We start from the raw sequence: 24,733 nt of genomic DNA, 5'->3' as shown, positions 1-24,733 counted from the left end.
TTCTAATTCTAAACTTATGCTTCCTTTTATTTGTAGGTATCTTCTCCAAGCAATGAGATCAAGGCATCTTTGACTTTTCAACCTTCTATGGATGACAGAATATTTTTCAAAAGAAATCTATCCATAGTAAAATTCCAAAAGTGTCCTTGGAAAGTTGGACGAGAGAGAAAGTGATGACTAGGCTTCCACTCAACAAATAAAATACCCATTCTGTCCTTCAAAAAAATGTGGAGTATGGGGTGCTTATATAGGCCTCACTATTGCATTCCTTGCAAAAAATCACCCAAAATAGACCCAAATTTCGTCCAATTTGGAGTTCGGGAGCCCGAGATATCTCAAGTTGAAGTTGGACTGCTCCAGAGCCTTTCAAATGGAATCTTTCGGTTAACAGGAAAGATAACTTCTGATAATTGTGCTAAAGCCCCTGAATCTGAACTTCTGCTTTACTTTGTCCCCGGCCAATTTTTGATAATTACAAACAAACCCCTTTTATAAAAATTGAAACAGTGGCATGCCATTTTCGCACGTCGTTACGGAAATGGCCGTAACTTCTACGTTTCAACTCGAAATCAGGTGCCATTTGAACCGTTGCGAAGCTGACTCTATGGGCTATGTATCCATACTATTAATACCTCAAAATTATGCTAAGGGATGATTGGCATGATTCTTTGAGTGCTCAATCCAAACTTTATTTTCTCGGCTCCTAAGCGCTTTCGGCTACTGCCAAACACCACTAAACAGCTTAAAAAGGGCTCCTTAGCATCATTTGCTCCATCTTCACAAGAATTCACCTTAAACCTGAAAACACAAATAAAAACCTTGAGTAGCTCCATTCCAAGTATATAAATGCATGCTTTATAGCCCTAAGATTTCACACATAAATATTCTCATCATGAGTCCATACCAATACAGTCATAACCACCATAGCTCACCTCCGGGAGATAAGCCTCCCCGCCACAGTAACATCCACTTGTAGGATCATCTAACAGAAAAACATATATAACAGAGTGTGAGCTCCACCGAGCGCCTGGATGAAATACATCACCATGCATGCACATGCAATCACAACCATATGAGTCCTACATGAGGTGCAGTTCATTTTATTTATTAGCCACCTAACATCACAACTAAGGCGAATTAGTGTTGCTACAATCCCCAATACATGTATCCTTGGTGCAGGCTTTTAACCCCTTCCCGCGATACACCCATTGAGTTGTCAGAGAGGACCGATCAACTCTCGCATCAGTCACCAAGGTCAGCCCGACCAGCCCTCTGGGATTAACCTGTGAGGCATGCATCCTTTTTATCACTTTTCTTTTCTCTGGCTTATAGCCAATAATCACCTTTTCGATGCAATAACATTTATTTCTTTTTTTTTCTTTTCTTTTTCTTTTTCTTTTTCATATGGTCACTCTCACAGGCATCCAACACCTTAACCCCTGTTGGCAAGGGTGCATAGCACGAGTGATGAAACTCTAGCCCAATGCATCTATATGGCTTCGTATGAGTCGGTGGTGTCAATCGCATCCCATTCTACGGGCTACCACAGGCCTCATTTCCAAGCCGACTACGGCATCTAGTCTAACAATTCATATACAACATTCGATGTATATTTATAGAATCCAGCAGTCAAACATATCTTTATTAACAAAGTTGACAATTGATGAAATAAGTAAACAATATAATAATTTTATATTATGATTGATTTTAACATATTAGTCATGTTACATTTACATACACGGTGTAATTTCACTCACCTTGTTCTGGTCCTACTGGTTCAGCTGTTGGTTTTGTTTCGGCCAGTATCTGGCTGTGTACCTCGAGCACGGGATCAAATCCTAATTTATCGGATCATAAATGTGTGTCAATTAATATGCAAAGTTGTATTAATATCCTAGTGTTGGTCTAGGCTTACTGGTCTGACTCTGTGTTATACCGAAGTTACTTGGAATTTCTCCGGGTCTTGCACTAGGCTTTGAGGTCTATCTCCCGGTGCATCATCCATAGATGTGGAATTAAATCTGACTTGGTACCCAATAGTTTGGTCAGTTAGTACCTGGTCCAAACAGTCATATAAACTAGTACCCAGGTCAGCAGTTCAGCTAAAACCATTCCTAGCATGGTTACCTGGCCCTGTGGGGCCCACTTGGGTATCCAAGGTATGGATATCAGCAAACATTAGTAAAGAGGGCTATTTTGGTCATTTACCACCTCATCACACAACCCTTAGGCCACTGGTGAAGGCCCACAAAGACTGGACATCAATTCAGTCCAAAATATATATCTGGGCATTTCACTAGGTGATTGGGCCAATCGCCCAGTGCATCGCCCAGAGCCTGTTTGAGACGAGTTTTGGGCTGATTTCTTGGATTTTGTAGCATGGGCTGCCATGGCATCTATCATGGATGCATACAGGGTGATTATGAAGCATATTTGGAGTGTAATCTATTAGTTCTAATGGTTTTAGGTTTAGTTTACCCATTTGGAAACCAAGAGCTGTTCTGAGAGCATAGAGAACAGCTATCCAGGCTGTGCTCAAGCTCAAGGCTTCAGTTTGGGCTACATGCAAGGCCTATTCTACATATACTTTCATGGTAGGTTGCTGTTCCTACACTAAACTAAGCAAGGATCAGCTTGCATGCAAAGATCCATGCCCAGACTGCCTATTTTGGGTGCAACTGGGCTGTGCAGTCAGGCACAGAGACTGGTTTCAGCCTTAGCTGTAAAATAGCAGCATGATATATCTAAAATGATCGGATCTTACATGTAATAGCTTTGCATGTCAGATCAGATGCATCCCAAGGTAACTCCAAGGTGTTCTAAGCTTTACTAGCCAGATACACCATCTACAGAGTAGAGATCAATATGTAAACACTGAGGATAGCAGCATATGGAGGTGAAGATGATTACCTAGGGAGAATGTGCAGCTAAGACAGAGTGTAGGATGCAGCTCAGGTTTCCTCCTTCTCCTTCTCCCTTCCTTTCCTTCTCTTCTTCTTCCTTTTCCTTCTCTTTCTCTCTTTCTCTCTTTCTCTCTTTCAGCTGAGGCAGTAAAACGAAATGATTACTGCCCCCCCCTCTATTTATAGACCTGGCCCCACTGGGGTCTGTTTGACCTTGGGGTCCCTTCTCCCAGAATGCATTTTTACTGAATTCTGGGCCATTCTAGCTGTATAGGTGGGGTCCACATGGTTCCAAGGGTGGGTAATGGTTCCTAAAATTCCCATCTATCCCTATAGGGTGTTTGTGGTCTGTATGGGTGGTCCCCACATGTCTGGAGTAAAAAAATACACATTTCAGCCAGTCTGGATGATTCTCTGGGCCTTTGGGCCAATCGCCCAGTGCATCGCCCAGAGAATATAGCATTTCTATATAGGCCTTGTGCTTGAACAGGTGCTTGGCCCAGGGCTTGGGCTTTGTACCAACACCTCATCCAAGGTCTGATACACATCTGAACAGGTGTGGGCCCTATATTTATGGATAGGAGAGAGAGAGTACCTGGGGTTGATGTAGTACATCATGTTATGGGCAGTACAACTGCATGGGTCTGCAATCCATCTTCTTACAGGTATATAGGAGAACATCCTCGGGGGTTCTCCTTTAAATTCAACTACTAGAGTGGTGCTCCATAGTGTGTTTGGGTGACTGGTCAGAGGTCCCTGTCCTTCATCCAAAATTCCAGTCAATTAGGGGCAGGCTTGACATTTCTCCCCACCTTACAAAAATTTCATCCTCAAAATCGCTTACCTTGTAGTTCAAATAGTGCAAATAGTTGGGGATATTTCTCTCTCATTTCCTCTTCCCACGATACTTCCTCTATGGGACAATTTCCCCACCAAACCTTTATGAATGTGACCATATGGTTACAGAGGTTATGCTCCTTTTTATCCAATATCTATGTTGGCTGTTCTTCATAGGTCATATCCGTATCCAGTTGTTCAGGTTCAGCTGAGAGTACATGTGCCGGGTTGTTGATGTACTTCCTTAGCATTGACACATAGAAAACATCATGGACGCCTTGCAATGATGGCGGTAGTGCCAATCGATACGCTATGGGTCCCACTCTGTTGAGGACTTCGTAAGGACCAATATATCTTGGGCGCCAATGGTGGAGTGGTAGATGTTGTTGTATGCAAATTCCACTAAGGGTATGTGGGCATTCCAACTGTCATTCATTTCTAATATGTAGGCTCTGAGCATGTCCTCCAGAGTCTGAATAGTTCTTTCGGACTGTCCGTCCATCTGAGGATGGAAAGCCATGTTGAGATTTAGTTGAGATCCCAGTGCCTGTTGTAGACTCTTCCAAAATCTTGAGGTGAATCGGGGGTCCCTGTCGGATACAATACTGATTGGCATGCCATATAGGTGGACTACATTCTCAATGTATAGTTGGGAGAGCTTTTCCATCGAATAGTTTATTCTGATGGGAATGAACTGAGCCGCTTTCGTCAGTCCGTCCACAATCACCCAAATTGCATTCATCCCTTTCCTGGTGTTGGGTAGATTGGTCATGAAATCCATGGTAATTCTTTCCCATTTTCATTCGAGAATAGGGAGCGACTGCAATAGCCCATACGGTCGGTGTCTTTTCGCCTTTATTTGTTCACAGGTGAGGCTTTCGGACACGTATATCGCTATGGTTTACTTCATTCCAATCCACCAATAGTACTTCTTCAGATCCTTGTACATCTTTGTGCTTCCAGGGTGGATTGAATACGGTGAATTATGTGCCTCCCTAAGAATTTGGTCCTGCACATCAATATTGGGCACGCACAATCTGTCTCTAAATTTTAATGCCTCGTCATGGGCCAGTGAGAAGTCTAGGTCCCTGTGGACTCCATGCTGCACTTTCCAGATTATCTTGGCTAAATTGGGGTCTTTGGGCTGCTTTTTAATTATCTCCTCCCGGATCGACAGTTGTATAACCATGGCTACTTATTGCATAGCCGTCCCCTTGATCATAAGTTCCAAATCAAATTTCTGAGCTTCTTCTATCAGTTGCTCGCTTACAACCAAGGTAGCGAGAGATGCGGTTTGGGATTTCCTACTTAACGCATCCGCTAGTACGTTGGCCTTGCCAGGGTGGTACTGAATCTCACAGTCGTAATCCTTCACCAGTTCTAACCACCATCTCTGTCTCATATTCAACTCCTTATGGGTGAAGAAATACTTCAGACTTTTGTGATCGCTGAAGATCTCACTCTTTTCACCATAGAGATTAAGACTACTGCAGCCAACTCTAGGTCATGAGTGGGGTAGTTCTTTTCGTGTTCTTTCAACTGCCTTGAGGCATAGGTGACCACTTTACCGCTCTACATCAACACACAGCCCAATCCTGTTCGGGATGCGTCGGTGTAGACCACCATTCCTCCAGTACCATCCAGAATAGCTAATACTGGCATCGTTACCAATCGATTCCTTAACTCTTGGAAGCTTTTCTCGCAAGCGTCGTTCCACTCAAACTTTGCACCCTTCTTTGTCAGCTTTGTCATGGGTGCCAAGATGCAAGAGAAATTCTCAATAAATCAGCGGTAGTACCCGGCTAAACCCATGAAGCTTCAGATCTCAGTGGCATTCTTTGGAGTCTCCCACTCGAGAACCGCCTTTACCTTGTCTAGGTCTACCTTGATGCCGTCTTTGGTGATGATGTGCCCCAAGAATCCAATCTGGTGGAGCTAGAATTCGCACTTGTTGAATTTGGCATACAGTTGGTGCTCCCATAATCGCTGTAACATGAACATAAGGTGTCGAGCATGCTCCTCTTTACTTTAGAGTATACCAGAATGTTGTCGATGAATACAATGATGAACTTGTCCAACACATCATGGAACACTCTATTCATCATGTCCATGAATGCTACCGGGGCATTGGTTAACCTGAACGATAGTACTAGAAATTCATAATGTCTGTACCAAGTTCTAACCGCCGTCTTATAAATATCACCGCTCTTGATCTTCAATTGGTGGTATCCAGACCTAAGATCAATCTTGGAGAAAACTCTTGCTCCCTGCAGCTAATCAAATAGGTCATCGATGCGTAGCAACAGGTATCGATTCTTGATCGTAAGTTTATTCAATTCTCGATAATTGATGCATAGTCGTATGCTACCATCCTTCTTCTTCACGAATAGCACAGGTGCTCCCCAAGGGGACACACTAGGTCGTATGAATCATTTCTTCAACAGATCTTATAACTAGACCTACAATTCTTTCAATTCAATGGGTGCCATTTGGTATGGTGCCTTAGATACCGGTGCCGCACCAGGAATCAGATCGATTACGAATTCCATCTCGAGATCAGGTAGTAGCTGGGTCAGATCTTCTGAAAAAACGTTGAGAAATTCTCTAACGACATCAAGATCTTCCAATGGCTTTATCTTTGCCTTGGTATCCATTACCGTGGCCAAATAACCCAGACATCCATCATCCAGCAACTTCCGCACCTAGAGAGCGGATATGGTTATTCTTTTGGGTTTCCTCATCGGTTCATTTTGGTAGGTGTAAACCGAGCCATCATCCAACTTGAATGTAATCTTCTTCTCTGCACACAAGACGTTTGCTCCATAGGTAAGATAGTCAATCCATGCCTAGTATCACGTCAAAGTCCTTTATATCGAACTTAATCAGACGTGCAGTTAAGTTCTTTCCACAAATTTCCACCGGACAGGGGTTGTAGGCTTCCTTCCGGCTCATGACACTACCGGTCGGTGTACTAACTACTAAATTGTGCCTGATATCCCTTGGTTGAATGGTCATCCTACTCGCAAAAGTGGTGAAAACAAAAGAGTGGGATGCACCCAAGTCGAATAATACTCATGTGGGGGCAGACGAGACAATCAGGGTACCTAGGGTTTGTATAAAATAATGATGCAATTAAGTTTCTTGCATCCACAGGTTATTTCCTATAATTTAATAGTGTTAAGTGGACTTACCTATCATCACTTCGGGATTTGCCTCCGCTTCTTCGTTAGTTAATGCAAACACTTTTCCTTTAGTCCGATTGTCCCGTGGCTAGAAGGGTCGAGAGTGGGACTGATTTGGCGAGTAAGTGTTGTTTTGCGGTGTATGTATTCCCTAGCCATACATCCTACCTTGTGGCACACGTAACATCTGTTGGAAAACACGGTCAGTGATGAGGCTTGGCTTACTTGGGTCGTTGCAAGTCGGGCTGGCGAAGCTGCAGTTGTCGCTTGACTTGTAGTTGGTTGGGTAGGCCGGTTATAAGTGGGGCGGAAAGGGTTCTGGCCCACATCTGGCCGACGGTGCTGAGTCAGGCTAGGGCTCGAACTAGCTCCTCAAAAAATCTTGTTCAGCCATCCAAAATTCTGATAGTTTCTTGGCCTCTTTCCCAAACCGGGCGACGTTGTAGTTTTCTCTTTCTCTTTCAATCTGTCTTCCATAGTTTTTTGCTTGTCGACCATTTAAGCTTAGTCCTGGATATCTAGGATTGACAGAATAAAACCGATCTCTGGCTTGAGTCCTTTCTCAAATTTCTTTGTCTTACTAGCTTCCCCCTTCAGGTGTTCTGGACCAAAGTGGAACTGTTTGAGTTAAAATAAAACAGCAAGCGTACGGGTCAATCGTAGCTACGGGTCGAACATGAGGAGATATACGCCACTCTATTTAACTAACTTAAAAGTAATGCAAAATGAACCAAATTAAAGTGTTAAATTAAACTAATTAAACTAACGAAAATCAATGCATCCTAACTCATAAGCATCTAACAAAATTAAGGGATTAAATCGGCGTCCTAACACATGAGCATCTAACCTATCAAACTAAAGCGAATTGAAAGGAATAAAAATGCAGCCACACTTCATAATCACATAAAAAGAAATAAGGGAATAAAAGTGCATCCACATACCACAACCATACAAAAAAAATAAAAGAAATAGAGGGAGAAGAAGAAGAAGATAGAGAGAGATAGAGGAGATGGAGAATGAGATTGAGAGTTTAGATAGTAAAACCTGGATGTGCTTGCATGAATGTAAATGAAAAGCTTGAACACTTGCATAAACTTACCATGGCCTCCTCTTCTAAATCTTCAAGTCTTGTCATCAACTTAAGAACTTAGACTAGAAGGCTTAAAACCTAAACTAGAATTAAGAAATTACAACCCAATTGAAGACTTAAATTGAAATTAAAGCATAAACTAAACCTATTATAAGCATTAACTAAAAATTATAAAAGCAACCTAGAACTTAGAAAAGCCAAAAATCACAAATTAGAAGGAGAAGAAGAGAAGAAATTTCACTAAGTGAATGAGCAAATTTTTACAAGAGAGGTAGGGGGTATTTATAGGTGGAAGAGAGGAGAAGAGAGAAGATGGAAGTGTAGGAGAAATATTCTCTAAGAAAAGAGAATATTCTCTTCTCTTTCCTCTTTTACAATGCCTTGAATCCTAAGAAAAAAGAAAAAAAATAGAAAGAAGAAGAAGAGAAGATTGTTTACATAGACCTTCTATTTCTAGAAAAATAAACTTCCAATTTTAACAAGTGCTTCCTTTTCTTTGTAGATATCTTCTCCAAGCAATAAAATCAAAGCATCTTTTATTTTTCAACTTTCCATAGGTGGGAATGTCTTTCAAAATAAGTCTATCCCAAGTAGAGTTCCAGAAGTGCCCTTGAGAAGTTGGAGGAGAGAGAGAGTAAGGGTGATGACTAGGATTCCTTCAAGAATAAATAAAATACCCATTCTATCCTTCAGAAAACGTGGAGCATGGGGTGCTTATATAGGCCTCACCATTGTGTTCCTTGCGAAAAATCACCCAAAATAGACCCAAATTTCGTCCAATTTGGAGTTCGGGAGCCCAAGATATCTCAAGTTGAAGTTGGACTGTCCAGAGCCCTCCAAATGGAATCTTTCGGGTACAAGAAATGTAACTTCTAATAATTTTGTTAAGGCCCCTGCAATCTGAACTTTCGCTTCACTTTGTCCCCAGCCGACTGTCAATAATTACAAATAAACCCCTATAGACCATTTTCGTGCTTCGTTATGGAAACGGCCGTAACTTCTTCGTTTCAACTCGGAATTAAGTGCCGTTTGAACCATTGCAAAGATGACTCGATGGGCTATGCATCCATTTACACTTCTAAAAAACTTAAAAACATCTCCTTAGCATCATCTCCTTCATTTTCACAAGAATTCACCTAAACCCTGAAAAGCACATGAAAGCACCGAGTAACTCTGTCCAATGTGGTAAAATGTATAATTTATGCCCTAAAATTTCACACATAAATGTGCTCATCAGATTCCCCCACACTTGAACGTTACTTGTCCTCAAGTAAAGCAAAAACAAAAACTAACCTAGAATGCAGAAAATCCTAACTCACTTTCGTAGGAATCACGGTTGCACTTAGTATGTGCAACAAGCCTTTATACCCCTAGGTTACCCCTAGTGGACGAGTTGTGTCTCGTGGGTGTTTGCAGTGAATATACTCCCAAAATTCAATTGTAAATGAATGCTGTAAATTTTAATCATGGCATAAGTAGGACAGTGCACATAATCCCAAAAAGTGTTCAACTAAAGATCAAGGAGCCAAAGGTTTCCCCACACTTGAATTTTATCACCCCACATCAATTCAAGTAACAAGCATGCATCAAGTTCAAGGGATCTCCTCATATTTTCTGAACACTACTCACCTTCAAGTAAACCCCCCATAGCATCGATGGAACCAAAGACTTAGGCATTGAGTAATGTTGACCATACTTTTTTTTTTTTCAGGCATTAAGGCAAAAGTTTTTTTTCTCTCAAACCACAAACTCTATTTCTACTCCACTACTGTTCTCTGAATGACATGGTGGAGCATACACCAGACACCCAAATACTTGGTAGCTTCGCTTTTTGCATATATCCATAAGACATTGAGACATTGATGCAAGAGTTTTTTTTTTTTGAGTGTTTCCTTCCAAGGAATTTTGATCAAGTCACCCTGCTTCATGAGGCACAGTGCCCTGTCTAGTCCCAAGGAATTCCACTTTCTTTTCTATTCCTTGTTTTTTTTTTTTTTTTTTTTTTTTCATTCACTTCCACTTTCATGCCTTGCCTTGCCACAAACAAATTGGTCTCAACTACTAGCCAAAAGATCAAAGGGTCCATAAAACACATAGAGGAATTTAGCCATCAAATGAAATAACGCTCATATTTTTCAATTCAATCCCCATCACCGGATACAAACCAACTACCATCCTTGAAAAGGGATTTTTTTTTTATTTCGCATGCTAGGAGGGCACCTAATTCCCTCTCACTCTCGCTTTGCAAATCGAAGAGACTTATGCACATACCCAAAAACTATCGCCACAATCAAAATTCACAAAATTCAAAATTCACAAAATTCACAATTAAAGTCCAACACACCCACCCACACTTAATTCATGCAGTGTCCTCAATGCATGCAGAAAAGAAAGAATAAGGACAAGGGAGGGGATACATACCAGGATATCAGGGGTCAAGGTAAAGAGGCTCATGGAGATTCATGACCTCTTCGTCAACTGGAGTAGGCAGCCGGGATAGATGGTCTGTAACCAAATTTTCACACCCTTTCTTATCCCTAATTTCAAGATCAAATTCTTGTAACAAAAGGACCCACCTAATGAGGCGAGCCTTGGCATCTTTCTTCTGCACAAGATATTTGATAGCTGCATGGTTAGTATAAACAATCACATGTGATCCAACCAAGTAGGGCCTAAACTTCTCTAAAGCAAACACAACAGCTAAAAATTCTTTCTCAGTGGTGGTATAATTAAGCTGTGCATCATTAAGAGTCCTACTTGCATAATAAATCACATGGGGCAATTTATTGATTCTTTGCCCAAGAACAGCCCCTATAGCAAAATCAGAGGCATCACACATAAGTTCAAATGAAACTGTCCAAATTGGAGCTTGAATAATGGGGGCTGAAGTCAACGCTCTTTTCAATTGCTCAAAACTATCATGACACTCAGAAGAGAAATCAAATGGGCAGTCCTTTGCCAAAAGAGAGGTGAGAGGTCTAGCTATCTGGCTAAAGTCCTTGATGAATCTTCTATAAAAACCTGCATGGCCAAGAAAAGATCGAATGTCCTTCACACTCTTGGGTAGTAGTAAATTGGCTATAAGGTCCACCTTAGATCTATCAACCTTGATCCCTTCTTTGGACACAATGTGACCAAGAACTATACCTTGCTTTACCATGAAGTGGCACTTCTCTCAATTCAGGACCAAGTTCTTTTCTATGTATCTTTTAAGAACCAAAGAGAGATGATGCAAGCAATTAGAAAAAGTAGAGCCGTGAATATAAAAATCATCCATAAACACCTCTAGGAAGTGCTCTACCATATCAAAAAAGATACTCATCATGCACCTTTGGAATGTAGCAGGGGCATTGCAAAGCCCAAAAGGCATACGCCGGTAAGCAAAGGTTCCATAAGGGCATGTGAAAGTGGTCTTGTGTTGGTCCTCTAGAGCAATAGGAATTTGGTTATAGCCTGCATAACCATCAAGAAAACAATAATATTCATGGCCAGCTAGTCTCTCTAACATCTGATCAATAAAAGGTAAGGGGAAGTGGTCCTTCCAAGTTGCCGCATTCAATTTCCTATAGTCAATGCACACTCTCCATCCTGTTTGGATACGGGTTGGAATCAACTCATTATTAGCATTCTCAACTACAGTGACTCCTCCTTTCTTAGGCACAACCTGCACAGGACTCACCCATTGGCTATCAGAAATAGGATAAATGATGCCATGATCCAAGCATTTTAGGATCTCTTTCTTGATTGCCTCTTTCATCACAGGATTAGCCCTCCTTTGGGGTTCCCTAGAAGGTGTGGAACTCTCCATCAGATGTATATGATGTTGAACAATGGAGGGGCTAATACCTTTGATGTCAGACATGGTCCAACCTATGGCTTCCTTATTGTCCTTTAGAAGCTTAATCAACTCTTTTTCCTGAATAGAAGTCAAATCAGAAGCAATAATAACAGGAAGAGTATGATCATGTCCTAAGAAGACATACTTGAGGTTGGAGGGCAATGCCTTCAACTCTAATGTGGGGGGCTCAATAATAGAGGATTTGGGAATGGAAGTGGATAGGGGTCCAAGGGGCTCCAAAGGTGGTTGGATGCTCCAGACATCAGATAAGGGAGTATCATCAACACCCTCCAATTTTTGCATACATTCTTGAAATCCCGAATCAAAATCAATCTCAAAGAACGTATCAATATCATCGGGAAATCCTTGAAGCATATGCACCTCTTCATCCATGTCAGGCTGCTTGCCCAACCTAAACACATTGAAGTCAATAGAAGTATTGCCAAAAGATAATTTCATGAGACCATTCCTGCAATTGATTAAAGCATTACTGGTAGCTAGGAATGGTCTACCCAATATGATTGGGATTTGGTCCTTGAAGTTGGTAGTGGATTGGGTATCTAAAACAATAAAATCTACATGAAAAATAAATTCCCCAACCTTCAACAGGACATCCTCAATCATTCCCTTAAGAACTTTAACCTACCGATCTGCAAGTTGAAGAGTAATTTTGGTCGGTTTCAGTTCTCCCAATCCCAGTTGTTGGTAGACATGAAAGGGTAAGAGGTTCACACTTGCACCAAGGTCCAATAAGGCATGATCAATAGTAGTATGGCCTATAGTGCAAGAGATGGTGGGGCTTCCCGGATCCTTATGCTTGGCTGCTACTGGCTGTGAGATTAGAGAACTAATGTTAGCAGCCAAGAATGCCTTTTTAGGCACATTGGTGGTCCGCTTTTGGGTGCATAAGTCTTTGAGGACTTTAGCATAAGCGGGGATCTGGGCAATAGCATCCAACAAGGGGATATTCACCTAAACCTGTTTGAACACATCCAAGATCTTCTCCATAGAAGGAGACTTCTTGCTAACCAACCTATTTGGGAAAGGGGCAGGTGGGGTATAAATTCTTTCAAGGTTGGTCTTTTTAACTTCCTCAACAGAATCCTCTTTGGTTTCCTCAACCAAATCATCTGGTATATCTTTAGGTTCATCAGACGAACCTGAAACTGTAGGCACTTCAATGGCCTCTTCAGAAGGGGGAGAGTCAACAGGAGTATGAGATGATAAAGACTGAGGTGCACTAGCCTGTTGATACTCACGGCCACTCCTTAAAGCATAAACAACATTTACCTGTCTAGAGGGCCCTTGGTGCTGTTGGCCTTGTGCAACATTGGTTGGAGGAGCTTGGGTACCTTGCTGAATATGAACCTGATGCCTAGGATTTGGCTCAGGCTGGCTAGGTAACTTCCATGTTTCCCTCTCATGCAGGATTGTGACAAGCTGGGTGAGTTGTTTTTCCATGTTATTGTGGCTTGTCATGAGAAGAGCTATCTTGTTGTCCATCTCATTCAGTCTTGTTGCCTCTCCTATATTGGTAAACCCTGGGGTTTGCTGATAAGGTGCAAGGAGAGGAGGCCTAGCAGAATTAATAGAAGATCCTGGATGAGGACGAGGGGGAAAGGGGTTAGGAGACATTCCTTGGCTTTGTGGTGCATAGTTGGTCCTTTGGGCACCAACCTGGCCTTGATGGTTAAAGTTGGATGGGTCTGCTTGGTTCCCTTGATTCCATGAGAAATTGGGGTGATTTCTCCATCCTGGATTGTAAGTATTGCTATATGGGTTATTTTGGTAGAGAGCACTTACATTCTCAGTGCTGGAATTGCCCACCAAGGTGTTGGGGCATTCCTCAGAAAGGTGTCCAGGGGTTTGGCACCAACTGCATACCGACACATGGTTGACCTGGTTGACCGGATTAACTAGTATAGACTCTTTAAGAACTATGGACTCCAACCGTTTTATGAGGCTATCAAGTTTGGCCTCCTTGGCTGGCATACCCTCAATGAGATACCCCTTAGTGGTCCTTTCAGCCTCTTGGGAAGATTCCCATTCTCTAGTCTTATCAGCCAAGTTGGTTAAGAATGTCCATGCATCATTCTCCTCAGAAAAAGAAGTAAAGCCTGCTGGACACATAGACTCTACAAGTTGCTTGGTCTGATAATCAATACCCTCATAAATAATTTGGCATAGCTGCCACAAGTCAAAACCATGGTGAGGGCATTCTAAGAGGAGGTCCTTGAATCTTTCCATGAATTTAGAAAAGGACTCATGTGGTTTCTGCTTGAACTGGAGGATGTCACTTTTAAGCTTATTGGTTTTGTGAAGAGGGAAGAATTTTCTCAAAAAGACAATGGTGAACTCATCCCATGTATTAATGGAGTTTGTTGGCAGTCCATAGAGCCACATCTTGGCTTGGTCTTTCAGGGCAAAGGGTATAAACCTAAGCCTAACTGCATCATCAGTCAAATTCTGGACCTTAATTAGAACACAGACCTCCTCAAATTCCCTAAGGAAGAGATATGCATCCTCATTAGCCATCCCATGGAAATGGGGTAGCATGCTGATGAAGTTGGTCTTGAGTTCATAGTTATTCCCTGTAACAATAGGCAGACTAATGCATGAGGGCTGTGCAGCCCTGGTGGGGTAAAACCTATCCTTAAGAGTCTTAGGTTGTTGGTCACCCATGGTCAAAGGTGGTAGAGAAGGTGGTCTTCTAATAAGACAATTACTTGAATCACGAGTCCACACCTTAGCCACCTAAATAGATATGAGGTCTCCTTTAGAAAAATTAAAGAAAAATAAAACACTTAAAAAAAAAAAGAAAAAAAACTAGAAACAAGAGGGACCCCAAGGTAGATAGTGCATCTCTATCCCTCAAAAATCGAAACAATGGCTCAAAAGCTGTAAGGATGCCATATAGGTTGACAGCAAGGGAACCCGTATAGTCTTCTATAGCCACCTACGTACGACTCCAATATGGATTCTGATGTAGAATGGAGGTCTACTATACGTTTATGTTTCCAACACTCTCACTATGTCGTTTTCCTGTTATCAAGAGTGGTCACCTCCAAAGATAAGTCACATGTCAATCCACCCAACCAAGTCAAGATGTAGCGTCATAGGTAACTTAATCCTATAAGGGACACCAAAAGATGGAGGGTTGAAGCATATGAAGGACTTTAGATTGGGCGCACACTATTTGAAACAGAAGAGAAACAAGAAGAGGTTTTCAAAAACTGATTTTTTTTTTTTTCAAAAAAAAAGAAGAGAAAATAATAAACTAAAACACTTCGAACTACTTAAAAATCAGATAAATAAAATGGACAATAATCTCCCCGGCAACGGCGCCAAAAACTTGTTTGAGTTAAAATAAAACCGCAAGCGTACGGGTCAATCGTAGCTACGGGTCGAACACGAGGAGATATACGCCACTCTATTTAACTAACTTAAAAGTAATGCAAAATGAACCAAATTAAAGTGTTAAATTAAACTAATTAAACTAATGAAAATCAATGCATCCTAACTCATAAGCATCTAACAAAATTAAGGGATTAAATCGGCGTCCTAACACATGAGCATCTAACCTATCAAACTAAAGCGAATTGAAAGGAATAAAAATGCAGCCACACTTCATAATCACATAAAAAGAAATAAGAGAATAAAAGTGCATCCACATACCACTACCATAGAAAAAAAAAATAAAAGAAATAGAGGGAGAAGAAGAAGAAGATACAGAGAGATAGAGGAGATGGAGAATGAGATTGAGAGTTTAGATAGTAAAACCTGGATGTGCTTGCATGAATGTAAATGAAAAGCTTGAATACTTGTATAAACTTACCCTGGCCTCCTCTTCTAAATCTTCAAGTCTTGTCATCAACTTAAGAACTTAGACTAGAAGGCTTAAAACCTAAACTAGAATTAAGAAATTACAACCCAATTGAAGACTTAAATTGAAATTAAAGCATAAACTAAACCTATTATAAGCATTAACTAAAAATTATAAAAGCAAACTAGAACTTAGAAAAGCCAAAAATCACAAATTAGAAGGAGAAGAAGAGAAGAAATTTCACTAAGTAAATGAGCAAATTTTTACAAGAGAGGTAGGGGGTATTTATAGGTGGAAGAGAGGAGAAGAGAGAAGATGGAAGTGTAGGAGAAATATTCCCTAAGAAAAGAGAATATTCTCTTCTCTTTCCTCTTTTACAATGCCTTGAATCCTAAGAAAAAAGAAAAAAAATAAAAAGAAGAAGAAGAGAAGATTGTTTACATAGACCTTCTATTTCTAGAAAAATAAACTTCCAATTTTAACAAGTGCTTCCTTTTCTTTGTAGATATCTTCTCCAAGCAATAAAATCAAAGCATCTTTTATTTTTCAACTTTCCATAGGTGAGAATGTCTTTCAAAATAAGTCTATCCCAAGTAGAATTCCAGAAGTTCCCTTGAGAAGTTGGAGGAGAGAGATAGTAAGGGTGATGACTAGGATTCCTTCAAGAATAAATAAAATACTCATTCTGTCCTTCAGAAAACGTGGAGCATGGGGTGCTTATATATGCCTCACCATTGTGTTCCTTGCGAAAAATCACCCAAAATAGATCCAAATTTCGTCCAATTTGGAGTTCGGGAGCCCAAGATATCTCAAGTTGAAGTTGGACTGTCCAGAGCCCTCCAAATGGAATCTTTCGGGTACAAGAAATGTAACTTCTAATAATTCTGTTAAGGCCCCTGGAATCTGAACTTTCGCTTCACTTTGTCCCCAGCCGACTGTCAATAATTACAAATAAACCCCTATAGACCATTTTCGTGCTTCGTTATGGAAACGGCCGTAACTTCTTCGTTTCAACTCGGAATTAAGTGCCGTTTGAACCATTGCAAAGCTGACTCGATGGGCTATGCATCCATTTACACTTCTAAAAAGCTTAAAAACATCTCCTTAGCATCATCTCCTTCATTTTCACAAGAATTCACCTAAACCCTGAAAAGCACAAGAAAGCACCGAGTAACTCTGTCCAATGTGGTAAAATGTATAATTTATGCCCTAAAATTTCACACATAAATGTGCTCATCAGGAACAAATCTTCGAATTGTTGTTGGTAGTCCAGCACAGTCTTGGTTCCTTGCACGAGGGTAGAGAACTCAGCTTCCTTCTTGTCTCTAAAGCTCTCAGGGAAGTAGTTCTTAAAGAAGACTTCTTTGAATTGCTCGCAGGTGGGATTTGGATGAGCTACTTCAAGATTAGGCTTGGTTACCTTCCGTAATGCTTCTACCTCGTTCTGTAGCTGATATCCAACACATATCAATTTTTGTTCATCTGTACATTCAAGTATGTCGAATGCCTTTTCCAAGGTGCTAATCCACCCTTCCGACTGCATTGCCTCAGAATTTATCTTGGAAAACGCAAGCAGTTGGAGTTTCTTGAATCTCTCCATCACCTTAGCTATAGAGTTTTCTGCTGTGTGTTGAGGCACTGGTGGTGAAAATTGTATTGGATGGTTGGGTGGTAGTGGTGGCATTGCTCGCTCTTGCATCATGGCCACGAATTGTGTAGACATTTGGCCCAGCAGCTCCTGTAGTTATTATATGGTCCGCGTCATGGTGGTCATGATGGTATTCACCTCTCTAGCTACCATTCCTGGCTAAGGTGCAACAGCAGTAGATTGGGCAGCCATTGGTACCCTTGAAGAAGTAACCAATACTTCAAAGTTCTGAGCTTCGGCTTCGTCCGGTAGCTCAACTTTTGGGACAAATTGAGGGCCTCTTCCACGACGACCACGTCGGTTGGATCTAGTATTGACCATGATCGATTCTATAAAAGAAGCTTATGTTCAATATTCTCACACCCTTAATAGGAACAATTTTATAATTTCTAGCTATCACATGTACATTACCAATTCCACAGTTCCAGTGTAGCAGTGTTATCATTCTAGTAAGATGTGTTATTAATCAATCGTCATTGTTAAGAGTTCTATGTTTGTGAGGTGTTTTATGCCATGATATGTTATGCTTGATGTCTTGTTAAGGATTCATATATCAAGCAGTGGTTTCTTAGTTTTATACCTGTACCTAGCATACAAGTCTCTCAAATTTTATCCTGGTGATAAGAGCCTGTACGTATAGGTATCCTATAGAACCCCTAACCTCGTCTGCTAAGGAAAGGTAGATGGCAATATCCTTTGACCCACTAGTATCTGTGAGTGCTAAGAAAACAATCAGTTGCTTCTCGGCCCGGGATAGTATCTCTTGAATCCAAGCTAGTCTCTTCCTTAGTCGCCTAATATAGAGCATGTTACTGGGGTCTCCAAGCCCGAACAACACAATCAGGTCCTGCCATGGAGAATTTCTAAGTATTAGGTTTCTATGGCTACTTAACTTAAAATCATGTTCAACACTATAGGTAAATAAAGCAATCATAGACAGACAGTTAAATGGATCAGCTCGAGGTTGCGCATAGTGTTACAGTGTTCTACAAGGTCTAACACCACTCAAGTAGGGATAGGTACAGTGCTTAAAGTTCTTATTTTGCTCTGTAGCCTATTAGGTTTAAATTTGGTGGAGCTAGGTTATGGGTAAGGTATGGCCTACTTGCAGGCTCGGTGTTAATCCCGTGCCCAAAAATGCGGGCTAATTTGAAATTTTGTTGGAAGTCTAGAACCCGAGGCCAAAGCTACCAGTACACTGTGGTGCATGGAACCCATGGTTGAACATAATGAGGTAGCCCCGTTGGTGAGGACCTACATACCATTAAGAAGGCAAGCACCAACTCCTTGCGACTGTACAGCTCACCACCAAATGTACAGCCTGAGGAAGGTACCATCCCTTGATTCTAGGACCCTTGGACTTAAACCTAGTTCTAGGCTAAACTAATGATGACCCTCATCACCTTGAATGTTTTAGATAAAGAATTTTAAACCCAAACATAAATTTGCATGATTAATTTGATGATGAGAACCTAATTTCATAAACACATCTTAAATCCCAACATAAATGACAAATTCTGCTACTTTGCAGATTGACTTTCTCTTAGTTAAAATGATATAACTCCACCACCCGAGCTCCATTTGTGTTTGTTCCAATTTTTTTAGAAACTAGACTCATAGGGTTGCATTTTGCTAGAAGACACCATTACCTAGTTATGTCTCTAAGTTAGTTAAAACTTCATTTCAAGTTGCTGTCAAAATCGGATCCTGCTGTCTTGACAGATTGACCTTTGTATAATAAAAATAACATAACTTCATAGTCCAATATTTATTTTCTTTGATTCCAGTTTTTCTAAAAACTAGATTCGTAGAGATTCATTTTCTTATAAGGAACCATGATCCAATTATGTCTCTAAATGAACTGAAATTTCATTTCAATCTAAACAAATTCTGCAAATGAATTCTCTGGGTGATGCACTGGGCGATGCACACATCACCCAGAGACATCGCCCAGAGTGAAAAAAATGCATTATTTTAATCTGCAGATGCGTGGGGACCACCCTATTGGACATGGGCACCCTCCATAGGTTGAAGGGAGTCTGAGGAACCACCACATACCCTTGGACCCCAATGGACCCCACCTATGTGGCTAAAATGAGGGAGAATTAGCCTAAAAATGCATTTTGACCTTGGGACAGCTTAGGCCAAACAGGACCTAGTACTTTAAAGTCTATAAATAGGAGGGCCCATCCCTTATTTCATTTTCCTTACCGTTCCTAGCATTAGAGAGGAAAAAGAGAAAGAAAGAAAGAAAGGGAAAAGAGAAGAAGAAGAAGAAGAAAGGAAGGAGGAGAAGAGGAAGCTTACCCCTGCCTCCAGATCAGCTTCAGATGCATATACAGACCTGGTCCAGGTATAAAATCATACCTATGTACTGCCTCTACCAGTTCTCTGTCTATTCCTTTAGATCTCTGTAGTTTGGAGGTATTTCTGATCATGGACAGCCCAGATCACCTGGGGGCTGCCATGTACTGCCTCAAATCTAACATGCAAATAGATTGCATGGAAGATCTGAGGGTTTTTCATATATTTTTACTGCTGTTATTTTCTTGGGACTAAAATCAGTCCCTGTGCCTAGCTGTAGTGCCTTATTGCACCCAAATCTGGCAGTTTGGGCTTGGATCTGTGCATACAGGCTAGCCCTTGCCTGGATCTTAGTAGGGACAGCATACTACCATGATTATACATGTGAATCCGCCCTTTCATGCAGTCCAATCCATGCCCATATGCTGAAACACAGTTGGGTTACTATTCACTGGGCTGTCTGGGCAGCTTCTGGCAGCTAAGTGGTGGTCCCAGGCCAAGTTTCGAGTGGACCAGAGCAAACCACTCCCCATGAGGTCCATAATGACCTAACATGCATGTATGGTCGATCAAGGCACTGCCTATGGTGCAAAACCCAAGAAAATGAGCCTGTTCACGTTCTAAGCATTCTCTGGGTGATAGCACTGGGCGATGCACACATCACCCAAAGACATCACCCAGAGAATTAAAGTGAACTGTTTTGTAGATCTGAGTTTGGGGACCTCTACATATGGACTATAAAACGTGTAAGGAGGTGAAAAATGACCAAAATACCCCTCCTCACATCTGTCCATGATTATGAACACCTTGGGTACCCAAGTGGGCCCCGCAGGGCTTGGAAACCTTGTCTGTGTTGGTCCTGCAACACTGCTGACCTTGGGACTATATTATAAGACTATTGGGGCCTTGAACCATGTACTATAGTGTTAAAATACCCTACTAACCCTAAGCCACATTCTCCGGATGATGCACCAGGACATAAGCCTAAAGCCCAATGCAAGGCCCAGAGAATTCCAAGTGATCTCGGACTGAGCACCGAGTCAGACCAATGAGTCTAGATCAACACTATGACATCCAAGAATAATTTTAAATGTTAATAACATATGTCTGATCTAACACTTTAGGATTTGATTCCGTACTCGAGTTGCACAGCCAGATACTGGCTGAAACTGAACAAACAACTGAACCAATAGGATCAAACCAAGGTGAGTGGAATTACATCATAAGTGTAGGTGTAACATGACTGATGGATCATGACAACAACAACAACAATATGTACTATCTTTAATTACTTTAAACTGTTTTATATTCTCATTTGAATTCTGAATCTTATCTGATGGACATTGGAAATGGATGATAATGCTTATACGTGAAATTGCTAGATTAGATGTCGTAGCAGGCTTGAAAATGAGGCATGTGGTAGCCCGTAGAATGGGATGCGGTTGACACCACCCGACCCATACGATGTCATATAGACATGGGGCTAGAGTTTCATCACCCGTGCTACGTACTCTTGCCAATAGGGGTTAAGGTGTTGGTTGCCTATGGGAGCGATCGTATAATCCTTGAGCTATATGCTGGATTTTAAGCCATAATTCAATTATGAGCTATATGTCAGGCTTAAAACTATAATAAGGAAAAGAAATGTGATTATGAGCTATATGCCAGGCTCAAAGCCACAATTCAATTACGAGCTATATGTCGGGCTTTATGCCATAATATAATTCAACAAAAAAAAAAAAAAAGAGAAAAGAATTGAGCTAAATGGCAACGGTTACCTCACAAGTTAATCACAGAGGTCTGGTCGGGCTAACCTAGGAATGAATGTGGGAGCTGACTGGTCCTCTCTGATAGTTCAATCAGTGTATCGCGGGAAGGGGTTTCAAGCCTGCACCAGGGATACATGTATTGGGGATTGCAGTAGCACTAACTTGACTTAGTTGTAATGTTAGGTGACTAATAAATAAAATGAACTGCACCTTATGTAGGACTCATTTGGTTGTGCTTGCATGTGCATGGTTTACATTTCATTCACGAGCTCGGTGGAGCTCACACTCTTGTATATTCTCTTTTAGTTGATTTTGTAGGTACGGGTTTGCCAATGGGCGAGGAAGCTATCGATGGAATTGTAGATCTTCCTCATCTCATTGCTTAGCGACAATTTTGTTATTATTTAAGTTTCTTTCTTTCAAGAAGTGTAATTACCAAGATAATGTACTTATTGAACATAAATGGATATATATATGGTATAACATAGGTATTTGGGATTTTATTATTAATGATATAAATCATCTGTGGGTAGTTCGATCTTCCGTTGCACTCTGATATCTTTTTGTTATCTTTTCCCTCATTGTGTGGTTTGTGACGTGTAAGTACTGCTTCTTGATCCTTGGGGATTGGCGGATGTCATGGGATATCTGGGTCACTTGCCTGAATCCTCCTAGGGGGTGGTTTGGGGTGTGATAGAGTGGTATCAGAGCGAGAAGCTCTATTTACATTCACAAACAACGGAAGTAGGATGGTGGGTGGTCTAGAAACAAAGAAATAAAAGTTTTCAAAAAACACCAAAATAAAGAAGTAGAAGAACACAATAGGAGACTAGCGCGGTGAAAAAGCCGATAAATTTATAATTGAAGAGGTATAAACTTTTACATCCGGAAAGAAAACTAGAAGTACTATTTACAATCGTGATATAAATGAAAGTACAAAAAAAGGGGCATCCCAGCTTATCTTGATGCTTATCTCCATTGTATTAGATTCTCATGTATTTGGTTGTGCATCTCTATACGAGCGATGTTTCACTGTTATGTCGTACCATAGCAAATGCTAAATTGTACACATAGGTACCAATTTAGAACCTTAGTTAGAAAATTAAGATTTATTAATGCCCAAGGTTCCTTTCCAGAGAAACAACCATGATTAACACAAGATCCAATCAGGGTGGTCGTCGTGGAAGAGGTCATCGATTTGTTCCAGAAATTGGACTACTGAATGGAGTCAAAGCTCAAAACTTTGAAGTGTCAGTCACTTCGGCAAGGATGTCGGGAGCCTTCCAAACCCGGTGCCTGCTGATGAGCACATTTAAGTGTGAAATCTTAGGGCATAAAGCATACATTTTACCACATTGGACAGAGTTACTTTGACGCATTCTTGTGCTTTTTAGGTTTTAAGTGAATTCTTGTGAAAATGGAGCAAAAGATGCTAAGAATAGCCGAAAGCGCCCAGGAGTCGAGAAAATGAAGTTTGGATTGAGCATTGAAAGAATCAAGCCAATCAGTAATATTTAAACATGAGTACAGTGGGCCCCTTAGCATAATTTTGAGGTGTTAATAATATGGATGCGTAGCCCATCGAGTCAGCTTCGCAACGGTTCAAACGACACTTGATTCCGAGTTGAAACGAAGAAGTTACGGCCGTTTCGGTGGACAAGGGTTTATTTATAATTATTGATAGTCGACCGGGGACAAAGTAAAGTAGAAGTTCAGATTCCAGGGGCCTTATCAAAAGTTATCTTTCTGTCAGTCGAAAGATTCTATTTGGAAGGCTCTGGAGCAGTCCAACTTCAACTTGAGATATCTTGGGCTCCTATACTCCAAATTGGACCAAATTTGGGTCTATTTTGGGTGATTTTTCATAAGGAATACAACAGTGAGGCCCATATAAGCATCCCATGCTCCACGTTTTTTGAAGGATAGATTTGACATTTTATTAATTATGAGTGGAATCCTAGTCATCACCCTTGCTCTCTCTCTCCTCCAACTTTTCAAGGGCACTTTTGGAATTCTACGTGGGATAGATTTCTTTTGAAAGATATTCTCTCATCTATGAAAGGTTGAAAAGTCAAAGATGCCTTGATCTCATTGCTTGGAGAAGACACCTACAAAGAAAAGGAAGCAGAAGTTAGAATTAGAAAGTTACTTTTTAATAAATAGAAGGTTTATGTACCTAGGATTCTTTTCTCTCCCTCTTTCTATTTTTTTTTCTTTTTTCTTAGGATTCAAATAATATAAAGGAGGAAGGAGAAGAGAATATTCTCTTTTCTTAAGGCATATTTCTCCTATCACTTCCCTCTTCTCTCTTCTCCCTTCCCCCTATAAATACCCCTTGCCCTTTGGGTTGTAACAAGTTAGTTCGAGTTCAGTTTTTAAATTAGTTTTAATTTAGTTTTAATTCAGTTTTTAGTTCAATTAATTAGTGAAATTTCTTCTTTTCTTCTTCTAGTTTTTTGCTTTCTAAATTCTAGTTTGATTTCATGCTTTCAATTTCATGGTTGTGATGCTTTCGATTCATGCTTTAATTTTATGTCTTCAATATGATTGTAATAATTCTAGTTTAGTTTTAAACTTTCTAGTCTAATTTTCTAAGTTGATGACAAGACTTGGAGATTTAGAAGAGGAAGCAATTTCAGTCCGGTTCAAGCACATCCAGGTTTTCATTCTCTAAACCCTTAATCTCATTCTCCCTCTCCTCTATGTCTCTCTATCTTCTTCTTCTTCTCCCATTATTTCTTTTATTTTTTTTTTTTATATATGGTTGTGGTTTGTGGACGCACTTTTATTCCCTTATTCCTTTTTATGTGATTATTATGTGTGGCTGCAATCTATCCCTTCCAATCCGTGTTAGTTTAATAGGTTAGATGGATATATGTTAGGGCGCCAATTTAATTCGTTAGATACTTGTGAGTTAGGACACATTAATTTTTATTAGTTTAATTAGTTTAATCTAGTACTTTTTGGTTCACTTTGCATTGCTTTAAAGTTAGTGAAATAGAGTGGCATACATCTCCTCGTGTTCGACCCGTAGCTACGATTGACCCGTACGCTTACGGTATTATTTTAACTCAAACAAGTTTTTGGCGCCGTTGCTAGGGAGATTATTGTCCACTTTATTTTTCTGATTTATAAGTAATTCGAAGTGCTTTATTTTATTTTACCTTTTCTTCTAAAAAAAAAAAATCAGTTTTTGAAAACCTCATCTTGTTTCTCTTTTATTTCAAAGACTGTGCGCCCAATCTAAAGTCCTTCTTATGCTCAAACCCAACCTCTTTTGGTGTCCCTCATAGGATTTGATTACCTATGGCGCTGCATCTTGACTTGGTTGAGTGAAAT

At 40.6% G+C, this 24,733-nt stretch overlaps 1 non-coding gene across 1 annotated transcript; it reads left to right on the top strand.

Annotated features, from left to right (window-relative positions):
- The first annotated feature begins 14,050 nt into the window (after positions 1-14,050).
- LOC122653385 lies at positions 14,051-14,157 on the top strand. The gene has a single exon (XR_006331815.1). It is a non-coding gene; the product is annotated as a small nucleolar RNA R71 (small nucleolar RNA).
- Positions 14,158-24,733: the final 10,576 nt, after the last annotated feature.

This window comes from Telopea speciosissima, chromosome 2 (genome assembly GCF_018873765.1).
Source record: "Telopea speciosissima isolate NSW1024214 ecotype Mountain lineage chromosome 2, Tspe_v1, whole genome shotgun sequence".
NCBI classification, from domain to species: domain Eukaryota; kingdom Viridiplantae; phylum Streptophyta; class Magnoliopsida; order Proteales; family Proteaceae; genus Telopea; species Telopea speciosissima.
This window is presented reverse-complemented; position numbering and strand designations above follow the sequence as displayed.